The sequence below is a fragment of the Rhagoletis pomonella genome, unplaced genomic scaffold, assembly GCF_013731165.1.
Source record: "Rhagoletis pomonella isolate Grant_MI unplaced genomic scaffold, Rhpom_1.0 Rhpom_scaffold_00002, whole genome shotgun sequence".
NCBI classification, from domain to species: Eukaryota; Metazoa; Arthropoda; class Insecta; order Diptera; family Tephritidae; genus Rhagoletis; species Rhagoletis pomonella.
Genome location: NW_023458556.1, coordinates 44,296,432 through 44,307,074, shown reverse-complemented (window position 1 = coordinate 44,307,074; position 10,643 = coordinate 44,296,432). Strand labels below are relative to the sequence as shown.

The 10,643-nt window shown below is 34.4% G+C and overlaps 1 protein-coding gene across 1 annotated transcript in view; it reads right to left on the bottom strand.

Annotated features, from left to right (window-relative positions):
- Positions 1 to 8,353: 8,353 nt before the first annotated feature.
- Positions 8,354 to 10,643, bottom strand: part of LOC118733659 — a 42,738-nt gene continuing 40,448 nt past the window's right edge. The window contains 1 exon segment of the mRNA XM_036463163.1: positions 8,354 to 8,435. The gene's annotated coding sequence lies outside the window, so the exon portion shown is untranslated.

Below are 10,643 nucleotides of genomic sequence, written 5' to 3'. Positions count from 1 at the left end.
CCATTGAACAATGAAATGAAAGCTAACAAACTATCATTATTTTTTTTTTTGTGCAAAAATGAAAAAATCCAACATTAACATGGAAATTAAAATTAAAATAAACTGTTTATGTGTAAATTTTTTTTCATTTGCGTTAAAACCTTGTTCTGTTACAAAAAATCAAGCTACTTAATAAAAAAATCGATGGATAAATAAAAAAGGAATGTACTTGATTAAGTGGAACCACTTAGCAAATATCCAAAAACTTATGCTTAAAAAAAATAACTCGATTTTCGGAAACAGCGAGCAATTCTATGTACATAGGAATTGGAAAGTGGCATTCAGTATGAATTTTTGATCTTGACTAGTGTAATTTATGTATGTATATTAAGTCTGTTTATTAATGGCGAACATAGCTTTTCCTGCACATCGTGTAAAACCTGCAAATCGTGAATTACCTGGCATAGGGCTATTATGTACTCGAACATTTTTGTAGCCATAATTATCTACCAAATTCAATTGTTCCAAATAAAAATAGTTGCATTCTTTTGCAACGGGGCAACACATCTTCACCTGAAATGCAAAAAGTCGTAACAAACATTTTTTTGGGAAATGTACCGAATAGTAAGTACCTGTTAGTTCGGGGGTGGTACAAAAAATGAAAGCGGCTGCTCTTTCTGCTCCGACTACTGGCCTCCTCAGGCGAGCTTCTTTAAAATAAGGAAAAAGTCGTTGATTTTGCGACAAAATGCTACAAATATTTAAATTACACCAAATAAATAGTACGTTTTTGCTCGATCAAAAAATAGCGCTAATCGGTCCAACTCTGGCTACGCTGACTACAGTGTTTTTGCGCCGAGCGTCTTTTCAAGTTGGCCGCTCTTAGGGACTATAACCCTTAGTACTCATTTACACACGGCGATTTTTGTTGCGCAACTCAACGTTTGTATAAGAGAGCATGACGAGGAAAGGAGAGGGGCACCGAGTTGCTTGTGCTCGGGCAACATGCGTTGTGCTCTCGTTTGTCTATGTAAATTGATTTAGCGGTTCAGAGCTGACAACCAGGGTACGAAAATAAACTGTACAAAACAATTCCCATTTGCTCATCGATCATCATATCATTTGTGGTTTTGTACATAGTCAGAAACAAATTGTAAGATTCACTGTCATTTTCCCCAACGAGAAACGTTTGCTTTTCGTTTGTGACAATTGTACCATATTGTACGTTTTATATGTATGCAAACGTTTCAATTACGTGAAAAATATTTTTTCCTGTAAATTTTCATATCCAATTAAATTAAAAAACATTTTTTTTTTCTCATTGCAGCCATTCGTTTTGTATTTAGTTATTGCATATATGTACATACATACTTATATTTTTCTCTGCACGATTCATTTCGTTTGCTGTTTCGTCTGTAACTACTAAACTACTGTAGTGTACTATCGCCAAAGTGAACTCAGCCGTTTTGTTTTCGTATTGTACCGAACTGTTGAAGTAATAAACGAAACGAAATAGTAACGTACAATATAGTTTATTTTCGTACACTGCTGACAAAAACAATTGCATGCAAAATATGAATATGAAAAATCGCGTCGACAAAAGTTTCCGTGTATAAACGCAGACTTATGAGCCAGAATTAAGTAGTCTACTTGCAAAGTGCACTATGTAAAATTTTTTCGATTTCTAGTTTTTGGTGGATTACGTACCAGTATTTAAAGTAGTTTCATGTCCACTAACAACAGAGTGCAAAATCTTCTTATATTCTGAAAAAAATAGCATCAAATGTTAAGTCTTCTTCCAAAAGTCGCTATCATACTTATTTATAAACTTTCAAAAGTATCCATCTTCTGATGAACTTAGAAAACTGCTTTAGGTCGTATAGACTGTTAATGTTATCATATGACATGTTATGTTATGTTACAATTTTATAAGGCTCTTACTTATCCAAATTTTCAGGTTATAATAAAAAGGATTCAATTTAAATGTTACTTGTTGTCGTAGTTTTTTTTTCAAATTTATGGCTTTCTCTTATAAAATCACATAACGCTGTTTGCAAGTGGACTACTTAATTCTTCTTTCTATATTGCACTTTTTTCAAGGGTATATAACATTTCTTGTGCATATGTATATTCATGACGGGGTGGGCCTTCGATTTGATCCCTTGGGGGGTAAGAGAAGCATGTCATTGAAATCTCTGGTTTTTGCAACTTCAAGTTGGAAAGGTGAGCGGTGCCACGCCCGATTCGTATTTTTTTACTAGCCTCGAACTAACAGAAAATTAGGATGCAATATTACCTATCTACTAAAAGAAAGCTCTTCAACAATACTCGGCATATATATCGTTTCCACAAAATTAAAAAAAAAAACATATGAATATCAAATGAAAAAAAATTTTGAGAACTTTAATACACTCAAAATATGTGCGTACTTTCCAGCTGGTGTATATTATAAATATTTTTATCATGGTATATATATTTAAATTGATTTCACCTAACTTTTAATGTAACATAGTATTTATTTAATTTAGCAGACTCAAAAAGTATTTTTTTTTATTTGCTTCCAAAATATTCTTTAAGTCCGTCTCCAATTGCTCCGAGTTGCGCAATTTCTCCATTCCAGCTTAAAATTATGATATATCTCTTAATTCGGGCATAGAAAAAAATGCCAGTTGAAATTGTGTACGAGTCTCAATTTGGGGGAAATTGGGAAAAATTTGTCTAAATTTTGGCGTTACAACTCTGAAGTTTCATAATTGTGAGTGATTTATACATACTAGTATCGCCCAGTTGTCGAAATTCGACATCCTTTTTTCATACACTTTTGAATTTTACCTGTCACCAATACTAACTCCTTTATGCGAATTACTATTTTGAAGTCCACCAGCATAATTTATAGCGAATTTGCAGGAAAACTTAAAATATAATTATGAACGTTTATACCGGATTGATTAATGCTAATTCTACCAAGTCTCCTCAAAATTTATAAGGTAGCTTTTGAAATTAGACCAAAAAAGGAACCTCGATTTTCATTTATCAAAAATATCCATATGTATTTGTATGTATAGATGAGAAGTTCATCACTGACTTATATGTCAAGTATATACCAATTCAGACTGTAAATAAGTTTTTCGATTATATTCGTCAGAGAGCCTCTTGGAGGTTAAAAACTAAATTGCCCACATCTACATACAAAAACTCTTTCTTTTTTCATCAGAATAGTTAACGGTCGAGAAAGTATCTTGAAGGTTTACAACAAAAGATAATATTTCCTTCTCTAACGGCGGTTTCACATTGGTTTTTGTCAAGACTGGGCCAGAGCCCAATATTTTTTCATCACACGACTGGGCTACTAAGTTACACCAAATTTTATGTTACTTATATGTGTTCTAAAAGTGAAACAAATCTGATCATAAATATGATTTTTTAGGATAGCTCTCAATCCCTGCGGCATCTATCGGAAGGCAAACACACTGATCCTTCTTAAAACTTTTGCACAAAACAACAATTATTCAATGCCATTTTAAAATCTGGGAGAAAATCGTTACCAATTGAATGATTCTTGCGATTTTATATGTGTATAAATGTAGGTGTATATAATTCCATTACCTTATAATAAGCGGTTCCAGAGATAACCGATATGAAAATTTCAGTTTGTATGGGCGGTGCCACGCCCCCCTTTCCAAAATCTACCACTCTTCGCCAAAAGTACGGTATTGACAACGTATGTTGCTGTGTCAAATTTCAGGACGTTAGCATAGGCGGTTCCAGAGATAAGCGATATGAGAATTTCAGTTTTAATAAGCGGTGCCACGCCCCCTTTCCCGTTATCTACCACTTTCGCCATAAGTAAGCGATGCGAGAATTTCGGTTTGTATGGGCGGTGCCACGCCCCCCTTGCCAAAATCTACCACTCTTCGCCGTAAGTACGGTATTGACAACATATGTTGCTGTGTCAAATTTCAGGACGTCAGCATAAGCGGTTCCAGAGATAAGCCATATGAGAATTTCAGTTTGTATGGGCGGTGCCACGCCCTTTTTCCAAAAACTACCACTTTTCGCCGAAAGTACGGTATTGACAACATATGTTGCTGTGCCCAATTTCAGGACGTTAGCATAGGTGGTTCCAGAGATAAGCGATATGAGAATTTCAGTTTGTATGGGAAGTGCCACGCCCACTTTCCCAGTACATACCATTTTTCACCGTAAGTAGGGTATTTACAATCTATGCATCTGTGCTAAGTTTCAGTTCCCCAGCATAATTGGTTTTAGAGATATAGTGGTTTTCACATTTTAGTCTATATGTCAGATGCCACGCCCCCTATGTATCGGGAATAACATTTCTGGATTAGAGGAAGTTATATCCTTTAATTCGGTGTATGTTTCATTGTAATCGAGCGAACGGTGTCTTCAAAAAAGGGATTGAAAAATTTTATTGTGGCGTATTTATATATAGATGTCTAAATTTTATTTATGAATAGATAAATAAACAAAATAAGTAATTTTTAAGCAAAAAAAAACCGACTTCAGTTCTCATATGAATATATAAGAGTACCGTTATTTTTTACCACATTCAATGATCGGATCTAAACCAAATTAATATGGGTCCCACCTTTTCTTTAAAAACAGAATCATAGAAATCGGTTAATGTGGTCCAAAGTTATGCGGTAACATATGTTCATAAAAAAAATAAAAAAAATTTGGATGAATTGATAACCTCCTCCGTTTTTTGAAGTGCGGTAAAAAATAACAGAATAAGAAAGTCTTGGAAAATAATTAACGCCAATAGTTTTTATAGAATAAAATTTGACAATACCAAAGGGTCAGAAGATTACAAAAAGAAAGTATGAGTCCTAAGGTGAGCAAGGGGCAGAAAATAATGAACAGGCTATAATCGAGATGTGGCAAGAAAAAATTTCGATTTCCAAATTTTTTTTTTTTAAATATTCACAATGTTTTTCCGGTTACTGTTTTTGTTATATTTCTATAAAAATATTATCCAAGTCTTTACAAAAACCATATAAATCAAAATTTTCAAATTCATACAAAATTTAGGAAAATTCAACAAATTTTAATAAAAATTTCCAGCTTTTTAATCTGAATCTTTGGAACATTTTTATAGCCCATACTATTTTTGTCGTGTTGATTTTTAATATTTTTTTTTTGCTAAAAAAATCAACACTGAACACTTGTTTGAGTGTAGTATGTACATATGTACATAAGGCTGCCTCGCCAAAAAAATTCAGTTTCTCCGCTTCTGCCAAAATATTTCGATAGAGTATTAAGATTTACGTCAGCTGCATCGATTTAAAAATACCTCAAAATCGATTTTATATAAATAAGAAATTTTTTTCCCAAAATAAATATCTCATCATAAGGTCTGTATGAAAATTTTATCAACGGAATCAATAGAGTGAGATTTTTTATGCTATTTTCAAATCGGTTCAGCTCAGGTAAATCTTAATCTGCCTTATCCTGAGTGTCGCCCGAAAAAAAATTCACCAGAAAATTTTAAATCCCACATAGTAAATATATGGAAACCAAAATTTAAAAGTTTTGGAGGAACTCGTAAAATATAATAAATTTCGAAATTGATAAAGCAAAATGAGTTCGAAGTATTTTGGATTACAGGCATCTACACACCTATGCGATTCTGTCGCAACGAATCCGCACCGTTTTTGATGCTACAGGCGTTACTGCTTCGAAAACGCAAGTATGCACACATCTGTGCGATTTTATCGCAGCAAAAACTGTAAATTTATAGACAAAAAAAAAGGATTTTCCAATAAAAATAAAATTCTTAACTTTTCTACATTAAGGGCCGGTTACTCAATGTCTGGTTAACTCTAATCTGCGGTTAAACATAGTTATCGACGTTACCGACTCCCTGTTGTATGCATGGAGCCGAAGACGTCGATAAAGATGTTTAACCGCAGATTAGTGTTAACCAGACATTGAGTAACCGGCCCTAAATATATTTTGTTTTCTTGCATTCAATTCTATTGACCTTTTTCGCTCTCAAAACGCAGCAGTCTGCGATTTCGGCACGACCAAAAGAAGAACTGTGAATGTTCGAATAAATCGCTGCAGCAAAATCTTACAAGTGCGTGGTTCCTCATTTAAAATTATGGTCGGCATTGTTGTAATTTTTGTCGGAAAAGATTCGCACCGACAGAATCGCGTAGGTGTGTGGATACCTTACAAGTAAAACAGAAAAAAAAAAGAATGAAATAAACAAGTTTTTTAAGCAAAAACACAGCCGACTTAAATTCTCTTTTAAGAATTTAGGAGTACCGTTAATTTCTTCAGGATACAATGATCGGATCTAAACCAAATTAGTATGGGACTACCTCGGCGACACTACTTCGATAGAAAAAGAATTATCGAAATCGGTAAACGTGGTTCAGAGTTATGCGGTAACATACATAAAAAAATATTCCAACGAATTGATAACCTTCTTCTTCTTTTTTGAAGTCGCTTAAAAATTCACACTTAATGGAGTTTACCGATCTTCACAAGATTGGGAAAACCTCGAGCATGTGGAACCGACTATCATAGGAGTGAAAATACACCATCCGCTGAATCAAGCCGTACATACAAATATAGTCAATTATAGACATGGCATTTATCGAGAATCAATCAACACTTTCAACTCTCCGCCCTTGAATTCCCTATTTCGGAGACCAACGCCACCTATCGCAGACGATGGCTCCTGTTGCTTGGACACAACTCCATTCTGGATATTGTAGCATCTTAAATTGTTCAGTCCAAGATGCTCGACGACATGCCCACTCACATCAACTCATCTATAATCCCTCCCCACATTGCCCAAGCCTGTCGGATCATCTGCCCTTTTACTGAGTCTGCCGTATGAGAATGAAGACAACATGTAGTCGACTCGCAGATTTAGGCAAGGTTTTGTAAGCTGCTACAACAAAAAATGCAAAGATTTTCGTTCGGGTTTCCTTTTATTTTTGAACTAATTTTCTGAAAATTTTTCCAGTATTTAGATATGAACTTCATAAAAAAATTTCTAGTTCCGTTTTCGATAAAATAAATATTTAGAATTTTTATATTCTGTTATATATGTACATAAACTAGTTGAAAACCCGGTTTATTCGATTGTAAAAACCGGGTTTATTCGGTATTTGAAAAATGAAGATTTCAATAAACCGCAAAAAAATATTTAAGAAAAAAACCGGTTGAGACCGGTTTGGAAAAAAATTAAATTCGTAGTTTTGAAAACGAGAACAAAGAGTAGGTATTCTACATATTTTAAAAATAAAATTTCTTCCTTGCACCGTGCAATATATTACCAACTTGCGTACTTTTCAGTAGAATACTTTTGTTTGTGTATGTGTAATGACATGATTTGCGGTGATTATTTCTGCTGATGCTTTAGGATTTTTTTACTATGTACAGACTTATCGTAACTAAACTAAAAAAAAGTAAAAAGAAAGAAATCGGTAGTATTGTCAGTTCACAGTAATTATTGTTAAGACAAAATTTTTAAAAACCTAAGGGTAGTTCTTTAAATACATACCGACATCATGGAGCACCCCCTTATTTTGTTCTTTCTACGTAGAAAAAATTTTAGGAATCGCTACCATCGTTCGAATTTTTTTTAAATCGCAAAAATTTTGACTTTTCAAGCTTCAATAATGTGTCAAATATATCAGAATTCAATTCAAATTTTTGATCGAATTTTTGCGATATAAAAAAAATCGAATTCTGGTGGCGACCTCTAAAATTTTTTATATTTTCGTGCATGTCTTTAGTACGTAGAACCAAATAAAGGGGTGCTCCCATACGTACCACCCTAATACATACATACATACATATGCACACAAAGTGCCTACAAACAAAATTACTTAACTATTTATATACACTATGTATTACAGTTTTTGAGAAATAACTTCTGCATTTTCAATACGATTTACTCTATATACTAACACCAATAATAGATTCTATGGAAAAATTAATTTTTGGTTTCTTTAATGGCGTAATCATTTCGTCACTTGTCGTGTGATCGGTTTGCATGTTTTCTTGAGTTTTCGTTGATGGTAGCAAAGCTGATGACGGGTTGACATTCAAGATCGATAGATTAGTATTATCAGGGTAGGTGGATTGCGATGCAGAAGAGTAGTTCTCCAAGCGACTGCAGTAGGGAAATGCTTCAGGCGCAGAAGATGTAAACAAAGTAGGCGTGACAAAGATGGGCGGCAGTGGCGGTGAAACCAAATAAGCGTTGGGCATGCCATGTGGTAGAGAAGCAGCTGGCATGCCAATGGGTGGGTGAGACATGTCGGCGGTGTGAAATTGAGTCAAAGGCGTCGTTGTGTTCAGCAACGCTGCTGTATCAAGATTTACCCAATTCAGCTCAGGATCGGCAAAGGCGCGTCTCTTACGGATACGCTCCAGTAATGGTGAGTTGATGGTGGGAAAACGTTGCTTGTATTCTGCAAAAAAGAAGAGGAGAAATGAAATGAAAGAGTGCTGTTGTGTGAGTGGAATGTTTTTATCATTCATATGTAACAGTTTTAACACATTTAAGTGAATAATTGCTGCATTTGTAGCGGTGATGGGTAACAGCCTCCAACAAACAACTTTGATTTTTTGACTGTCACCGATGCATTCAGCAGTGAAATTTTTAAAAGCCAAAGTAGAAAGTAACTAATTCGTCAGTTATGTATGTATGTATATGTGTGTAGATACTACAACGTATTGGCGAGTTGGTAATTTGAAAACTGATACTCTCGCATGAGTGGATGCAAAAGGATGTCATGCACAAACCTATGTATGTACATACAGTGTCTGGTCGAGCGCCTTGCTTCGCGTGCAATCACGTAAACAACGGATTTCTCTGGAAACCAGATGGAACGCGCAATTTCAAGTGCTTTTCTTCTTTCTTTGCGTATGGAATATGGTTAATGAGTCTGAGTCCACGCTCACACTAACACAAAGTCAATTCCTGTTCAAGTACTTTACCGCTACGCACATACGCACCTACAAAGCAACAAACATATGCCTATTAAACTGTCTTCATTTTAAGGGCATTCAAATATTCAAGTTGCAGGATATCGTCAGCACATGTCCCTGCAAATGACTCCAATTACATACAATTGGTTAGTTTACTGCAATTTGTTATTGTTTTCATATTTTCTTATTATACTATGTTTTTTCAGTTGCCCACTGCTCTTGTTTATTGTTGTTGCTGCTGTGGCTGCATTTCCTGCATTTGTATCATTTTTGTGTTTTTTTTTTTGTTTTTGCGTGTGTCTGTTTGCTTCTCTGTTTGCCAGTGCATTTTGCCCAAACTGAAGTTTATACTATTTTACGCATCTTAAAGCATCAAATTACTAAGTAATTTAGTTCTTCTCAGAGTGGGTCGTTGTTGTGGGCATTGGAATGTTCGATCTGCCAGTGTTCGGCTCAGAGGCGACAGTATGTCTGCGTTGTGCGTCGTCCCAGACAGTTTGGCACCAGACAGGACTTGATGCGTCTGCCATAGGTCGACACTTGAGTACATACGCTTTGTCGTGTAATTTGAGAAGTTTGTTCATAAGTCATATTTTTTAGTTTTTTTGTGTATAATTTATTTTGCGGTCTACGAAGCAAAAAATATGTAGAAAGCCCAAACATCAGAATGTGGTTTGTTTCGTTTCATTATTAAATGAATCCAATACACATCGCGGTGACTTGTTTTTTTTTTTTTAAATGGTCAAACAGAGTTAGGAGCAAATATGCAAAATTTTGTCAAAATAATAAATATGTACATATGTAGTTATTAAAAAAACAAAAAATAAAAAAAATAATAATTTAAATTTAATAATTTTAAATTTTTGTTTGAAGTGCGTTCAACTATGGGATCGTTCTATTATCGATTAAGTTTGATCGACATTTAATTACATTAAAAATGATGTATGTATTTTTTTTGTTTGGAGATATAACTGATTCGGGCATCTGCAGTACACAACTCCGAAACCAATTTGTCTCTTGACAAAACACTATCTCTAACCCTCCTTAGTTGCTTTACAAGGACTATATACATACTGTACAGTATAAGGGTGCGTTCAGAAATGCATCAAGCCAAAGCATCAGTATCTTTTATTTCTAAACTATAATTGATGGAAATGTCTTATTTACGCAACTAAGTTCCACGCACCCTAATTCAATACAGTCGTGTGTAAATTTATTTTGATCAAATAAACACAACTATCAAAGCTCTTTTTGAGTCGTTTGAGGTTTCAGAACATACATACGATATTTCAAACCCGACAGCGGCAACAGAAAAATTCTGGCATAAGTACATATGAGGGGGTTAGAATCATAAGGGTCTAAGTTACATTTTTTTTTAAATATAAGTTACACCCATATTTGTATAGTTAAATATAGTATTTATTTGGTGACAAAGAGTAAACATTCTTTGAATTAGCTAATTAACTTGCATTAATTTAGGCAAGAATCATTTCAAATGCATTTATCCTGAATTTACAATAAGTAATCAACTTTAACTTTAAATTTTAGCAAAAAAATTTCAGATCTACTTAGATCCTTTTGATTCTAACCCCTTCATATGTATTTATTGATATCGTTAGAACCGCGTGGGGTTGATGGAAGTAAGACCGCGCGAATTAAGGCCGTCTTCTTATTTCATCCAGTTAACA